Below are 6,669 nucleotides of genomic sequence, written 5' to 3' on the forward strand. Positions count from 1 at the left end.
ATTATAAAGGGTAGTAGAATGCACAACAGTTTAGACATATCACAAGTATTATAAAGGGTAGTAGAATGCACAAAAGTTTAGACATATCACAAGTATTATAAAGGGTAGTAGAATGCACAAAAGTTTAGACATATCACAAGTATTATAAAGGGTAGTAGAATGCACAAAAGTTTAGACATATCACAAGTATTATAAAGGGTAGTAGAATGCACAAAAGTTTAGACATATCACAAGTATTATAAAGGGTGGTAGAATGCACAACAGTTTAGACATATCACAAGTATTATAAAGGGTAGTAGAATGCACAACAGTTTAGACATATCACAAGTATTATAAAGGGTAGTAGAATGCACTAAAGTTTAGACATATCACAAGTATTATAAAGGGTAGTAGAATGCACTAAAGTTTAGACATATCACAAGTATTATAAAGGGTAGTAGAATGCACAACAGTTTAGACATATCACAAGTATTATAAAGGGTAGTAGAATGCACAAAAGTTTAGACATATCACAAGTATTATAAAGGGTAGTAGAATGCACTAAAGTTTAGACATATCACAAGTATTATAAAGGGTGGTAGAATGCACAAAAGTTAAGACATATCACAAGTATTATTAAGGGTGGTAGAATGCACAACAGTTTAGACATATCACAAGTATTATAAAGGGTAGTAGAATGCACTAAAGTTTAGACATATCACAAGTATTATAAAGGGTAGTAGAATGAACAAACAAGTTCATCGTAATGTACCACGACCTTGTTGATTAATATTTCGTATCAACTTCACAAATAATGCATGATGATCTTGATATATAGATTCTGCGTACTGACGTTGTTTATCAACGTTACAACGTGTTATATTGTTCTTTTATTATTGTTTCTTTCACTTTTTGGTCTGTTTTTTGTAATATCTATTTGACATGGCTCGGTACTTACACATCCCGTCAATGTGTTGTTTGTATAATCTTTTGTTTTTGTTGGTTTGGACGTGTGACTTTTTGTGTTTCTTTGGTACATATAACGTGGCTCTGTACTTGTAAACATCCTGTCATTCTATCATAATGCCATGAAATTATTTTTCTATCATAATTTTGAAAGTACTTTCAACCAAATTTTTTACTTGCGTTGTGGTATTAACCATATGTGGATTTTTCAAAATTCTAAAGAAGTTCCTGATAATTTTAAATGTCGGTGTATTTTGTGAAATTAGTTCTAACATTTTTTTTTTATTTTTCAACCCTGTATACCACCATTTCCCATGTAAAATTTTCATTTTGAAAATACTTAAAAAATTTACTATTTCTTCCTGTGTAACATTTACATTCTGCCGTCAAACACGCGAATCTACCCTAGAGTTGATGTGAATCTAGTTACAGGACTTTAATTATTTCATTTCTTTATGAGTTGATTTACAATACATATAGAAGTTTGCAATGAATGCGGTTGTTAAATTAGATAGATACTTTTTGTGCTTCTTTGTTAAATATTTGTTTGCGTTTGTTTTAATTGAGATTGTGACACAGTGATGATAACTGTAATCCTATTTTGACAAATACAGTTCCTGCATCGTTGTAAATATAATGAAATTTGATTCGAGGTCATACAAGTGTGAGGCTTAGCGCTATAAAACCAGGTTCAATCAACCATTTTTACCTTTAAAAATGTCTCTACCAAGTCAGGAATATGACAGTTGTCGTCCATTTCGTTTGATATGTTTTATCATCTGATTTTGCCATTTGATAAGGGACTCTCCGTTTTGAATTTTCCTCGGAGTTTTTTGTGATTTTACTTTCTTTGTACTATTATTTCTCTGTTTGTCATTATATTTTTTTTTTTGCCTTGGTGTTTTCAGTTTATTATCGATTGATGAGTTTTACTGTCCCTCTGGTATATTTCCCCCCCCCCCCCCCCCCTTTTCAAAAGATTGTCGTTTGAAAATATTTTGGAAATCATTTTGTACATTTGCTTACGTTTTGACTGATGATTTTATACATGTGCTACCTGGAACGATTGTTTGATTAGTGACTGGTAAACATGTGCTACCTGGAACGATTGTTTGATTAGTGACTGGTAAACATGTGCTACCTGGTACGATTGTTTGATTAGTGACTTGTAAACATGTGCTACCTGGAACGATTGTTTGATTAGTGACTTGTAAACATGTGCTACCTGGAACGATTGTTTGATTAGTGACTTGTAAACATGTGCTACCTGAAACGATTGTTTGATTAGTGACTGGTAAACATGTGCTACCTGGAACGATTGTTTGATTAGTGACTTGTAAACATGTGCTACCTGGAACGATTGTTTGATTAGTGACTGGTAAACATGTGCTACCTGGAACGATTGTTTGATTAGTGACTGGTAAACATGTGCTACCTGGAACGATTGTTTGATTAGTGAGTGGTAAACATGTGCTACCTGGTACGATTGTTTGATTAGTGACTTGTAAACATGTGCTACCTGGTACGATTGTTTCATTAGTGACTGGTAAACATGTGCTACCTGGAACGATTGTTTGATTAGTGAGTGGTAAACATGTGCTACCTGGAACGATTGTTTGATTAGTGACTTGTAAACATGTGCTACCTGGTACGATTGTTTCATTAGTGACTGGTAAACATGTGCTACCTGGAACGATTGTTTGATTAGTGACTGGTAAACATGTGCTACCTGGTACGATTGTTTGATTAGTGACTTGTTAACATGTGCTACCTGGGACGATTGTTTGATTAATGACTTGTAAACATGTGCTACTTGGAACGATTGTTTGATTAGTGACTGGTAAACATGTGCTACCTGGAACGATTGTTTGATTAGTGACTGGTAAACATGTGCTACCTGGTACGATTGTTTGATTAGTGACTTGTTAACATGTGCTACCTGGTACGATTGTTTGATTAGTGACTTGTAAACATGTGCTACTTGGAACGATTGTTTGATTAGTGACTGGTAAACATGTGCTACCTGGAACGATTGTTTGATTAGTGACTTGTTAACATGTGCTATCTGGTACGATTGTTTGATTAGTGACTTGTAAACATGTGCTACTTGGAACGATTGTTTGATTAGTGACTGGTAAACATGTGCTACCTGGTACGATTGTTTGATTAGTGACTTGTAAACATCTGCTTCCTGGAACGATTGTTTGATTAGTGACTTGTAAACATGTGCTACCTGGTACGATTGTTTGATTAGTGACTTGTAAACATGTGCTACCTGGTACGATTGTTTGCTTAGTGACTTATAAACATGTGCTACCTGGAACGATTGTTTGATTAGTGATTTGTAAAAATATACAATGATATTAAGTCACCGCAAATGAACCTTTATTTACATCAGGTGATATTCATCTTTGAAAGAATGTTTCTACTGATAAACATGGGGTAACCAACGTATATACCTTTCATTTTACGAAAAAGGGTTTCCAGCTTCCAGTTTTTTGAAGTCTTTGTGCTTCTCTGTCTATTTTTTTATGTTGCATTTTGTAAACTGTTGTTTTTATTTTGGTCGCATTTATTTTTAGATATGGCATTTTCAGCTTGTCTTCAACTTATGAGTTTGAATATGACTTTTGTATCTATTAACTAGTTTCTGTTTTTATTAATGGTTGTACTGTCATGATCACTGTGTAGATGCTTCTTTCATTTTGGGGCACAATAAATAAGAACAAAAACCTTTATTTACTTTTGATTTTACCTTTAAGGGTAGTAGAATGCACAAACAGTTTATACATATATACAGTTCTTACACACAACGTGCTACAATAATAACATCAACAACAAAACACAACTGTATCATATCATAATTATTTGTAAATAACAAAGTTTCTATATATTTAAAATAAAACAGTTGTATTAATTTATAGCTTACTGTTTGAAGGCAAAATGTATAAGCATTGAAAAAGGCTGACAAATTGATGACACATCTGGCATTAGATTTTATAGTACACATTTGGGGTGATTGAGTGCAAGGAAAAAATTATCAAGCATGAAATCATACTATTATTATTATTGTAAAATCATATCCGACATAAAGCCTCCTCGTGGGGTTATTGAGTATTTCTTTATTCAGCTGTTTTAATAATGGTTATTTGGTTATTCGGTTACAAGACCAAATATTTTATGATTATATAATTATCTAGAACTGTATGTTTGATTATTTGATTATCTTGTTTAGAAAAACAATTAATGATTCTGTGATTATATTGTTAAAAAATTTATGATTAAATGATCATTCGGACACCCCCATGAGGGGCCTCACAAAATCTAATCTCTATTGAATATTATTGAATATAATAAAACTGTTAAAAGGGCAAATCAAACAGAAAGTTGTATAGCATTACGCTCAAACACAAAGAAACAACACATGGTGTAGATTACCGTAGAGACGCACAATTTTTAAGTCCATAAATGTTTTGTGATATGTTCTCAAACACTTTCAAATATTTGATTATATAATATAACCAAACAATTATCACTGATCTATTTGAATTCAAATTCCGTTTTTCTGATGAATGAACAAGAATGTGTCCATAGTCCATGTTCAGTGGACCGTGAAAATGGGGTAAAAACTTTAATTTGGCATTAAAATTAGAAAGATCATATCAAAGGGAACATGTGTACTAAGTTTCAAATTAATGTAACTTTAACTTCATGAAAAACTACCTTGACCAAAAACTTTAACCTGAACTTTACACTGTTTTCTATGTTCAGTGGACCATGACATTGGGGTCAAAACTATAATTTGGCATGCAAATTAGAAATAGCATATCATGGGGAACATGTGTACTAAGTGTCAAGTCAATTGGACTTCAACTTCTTCAAAAACTATCTTCACCAAAAACTTTAACCTGAAGCGAACGGACGCACAGAAGGACGAACGAACGAACGAACGAATGGAGACACAGACCAGAACACATAATGGCCCTCTACTATCGTACGTGGGGCATAACCATTATTTCATTTGATATAACAGATAAAATTGAGAAAGGAAATGGTGAATATGCATTACATGCATTTTTGTTCAAAACCTTATTGATAAAGAGACATTTTTATTTACAAGCTTACATTTAAATTAGCTGCTGTCATGTTTTTAGAAATGCACGAAGGACAAGATTCGGTCTCTGATTTAGTTATTTTATATGTGCATACTTTAGTATCCATTAGACTATATAATCACTCGGACACCCCCATAAGAAATGCATGAAGGACAAGATTCGGTCTTTGATTTAGTTATTTCATATGTACATACTTTAGTATCCATTAGACTTAAATTTAGAACTAAATTAACTATTAAGGTATTATTGAACAGCTTTAAGTTATTGATATACAAAGTTACGAATGAAATGAAACTCGTAATTGTAGCTATGTAGGTTTTTTTCAAAATTTATTAAAATAGTATATATTAAATATTGTATCTAGGGGAGATATTTATATATTTTATGTTTAGTTTATTTACTGGTATCATCTCCATAGTTCAGCTACACACCTGGGGAATTTTTAACTAGTATAAATACACATGTGTAGCTGCCAAACTAAATTCTGAGTATGACCACACGTGAAGGGTGAGAAAGTACATAATGTGTGTATCAGTTTAAACTCTTATAAGTTTGTGGTATATAATTGTTGAAAACATGCTGCACAGACTTATGTTTTGACCTTTGAAAAATAAAAGTGCTAATGAACTTTCCATTCTTGGATACAAATTCGTGCGAAACTTCACTGTAAACATGGTACAGTTAAAGCTGTAAAAGCAGCTGAGAAATTACACTGTCCTGTTTACTGAGAAATCACACTGTCCTGTTTACTGAGAAATCACACTGTCCTGTTTAATGAGAAATTACACTGTCCTGTTTACTGAGAAATCACACTGTCCTGCTTACTGAGAAATTTCACTGTCCTGTTTACTGATAAATTGCACTGTTTATATTTACAGAAATGCAACCTTTGTAAATGGGGAATTACAAATATAGACTGATACTTGTATACACATTACAGAAAGAAATACATAATAATAGTCATTTATTTACAAACAATTTCAATCTAGCAGTTCATCAGTTGATCTCTGTCCAACATGTAAATGGTATTATTTAACTATACAAAAAAAAAGTAACTTTACAAATGATGATAAGTTTAAATTTAATTGATTTCTAAACACAGCTGGTTTACCCACCAGCATAACAAATTAAGTATACTTTACGAGTTTTTACAATCAACGGGTTGATGCAACTACTGGCGGTTGTTACGTTCTAACGGGTATAACCAGCGCAGTAGTTATGACATATCACGTGTGCAAATTATCTGTTTACAAAATTATGTATTATCAAAAACACGAAGGTTTGTTCATCTAGACGTATGTGCTCAAACACGCTACATGAATGGATAACAACTTTTAAATTCCTGATTTTGTACAAACATTTGCTTCTGTCGAAAATGGTATATTGAACCTGGTTTATAGCTAGTTAAACCTCTCACTTGTATAAAAGTGGCATAAAATTCCATTATATTGATGCCAATGTGTGAACAAAGCAAATAGACATAATAGGTAAAATTGTCAAAAATAAGGATACAGCAGTAAACATTGTGTTATAGTCTAAATCACTATTAAAAAAATCAAAAAGGCATATAAACAAAGCATTTTGGCAAAAACAAAAGCGAGAATACAAA

This window comes from Mytilus trossulus, chromosome 5 (assembly GCF_036588685.1).
Source record: "Mytilus trossulus isolate FHL-02 chromosome 5, PNRI_Mtr1.1.1.hap1, whole genome shotgun sequence".
NCBI classification, from domain to species: Eukaryota; Metazoa; Mollusca; class Bivalvia; order Mytilida; family Mytilidae; genus Mytilus; species Mytilus trossulus.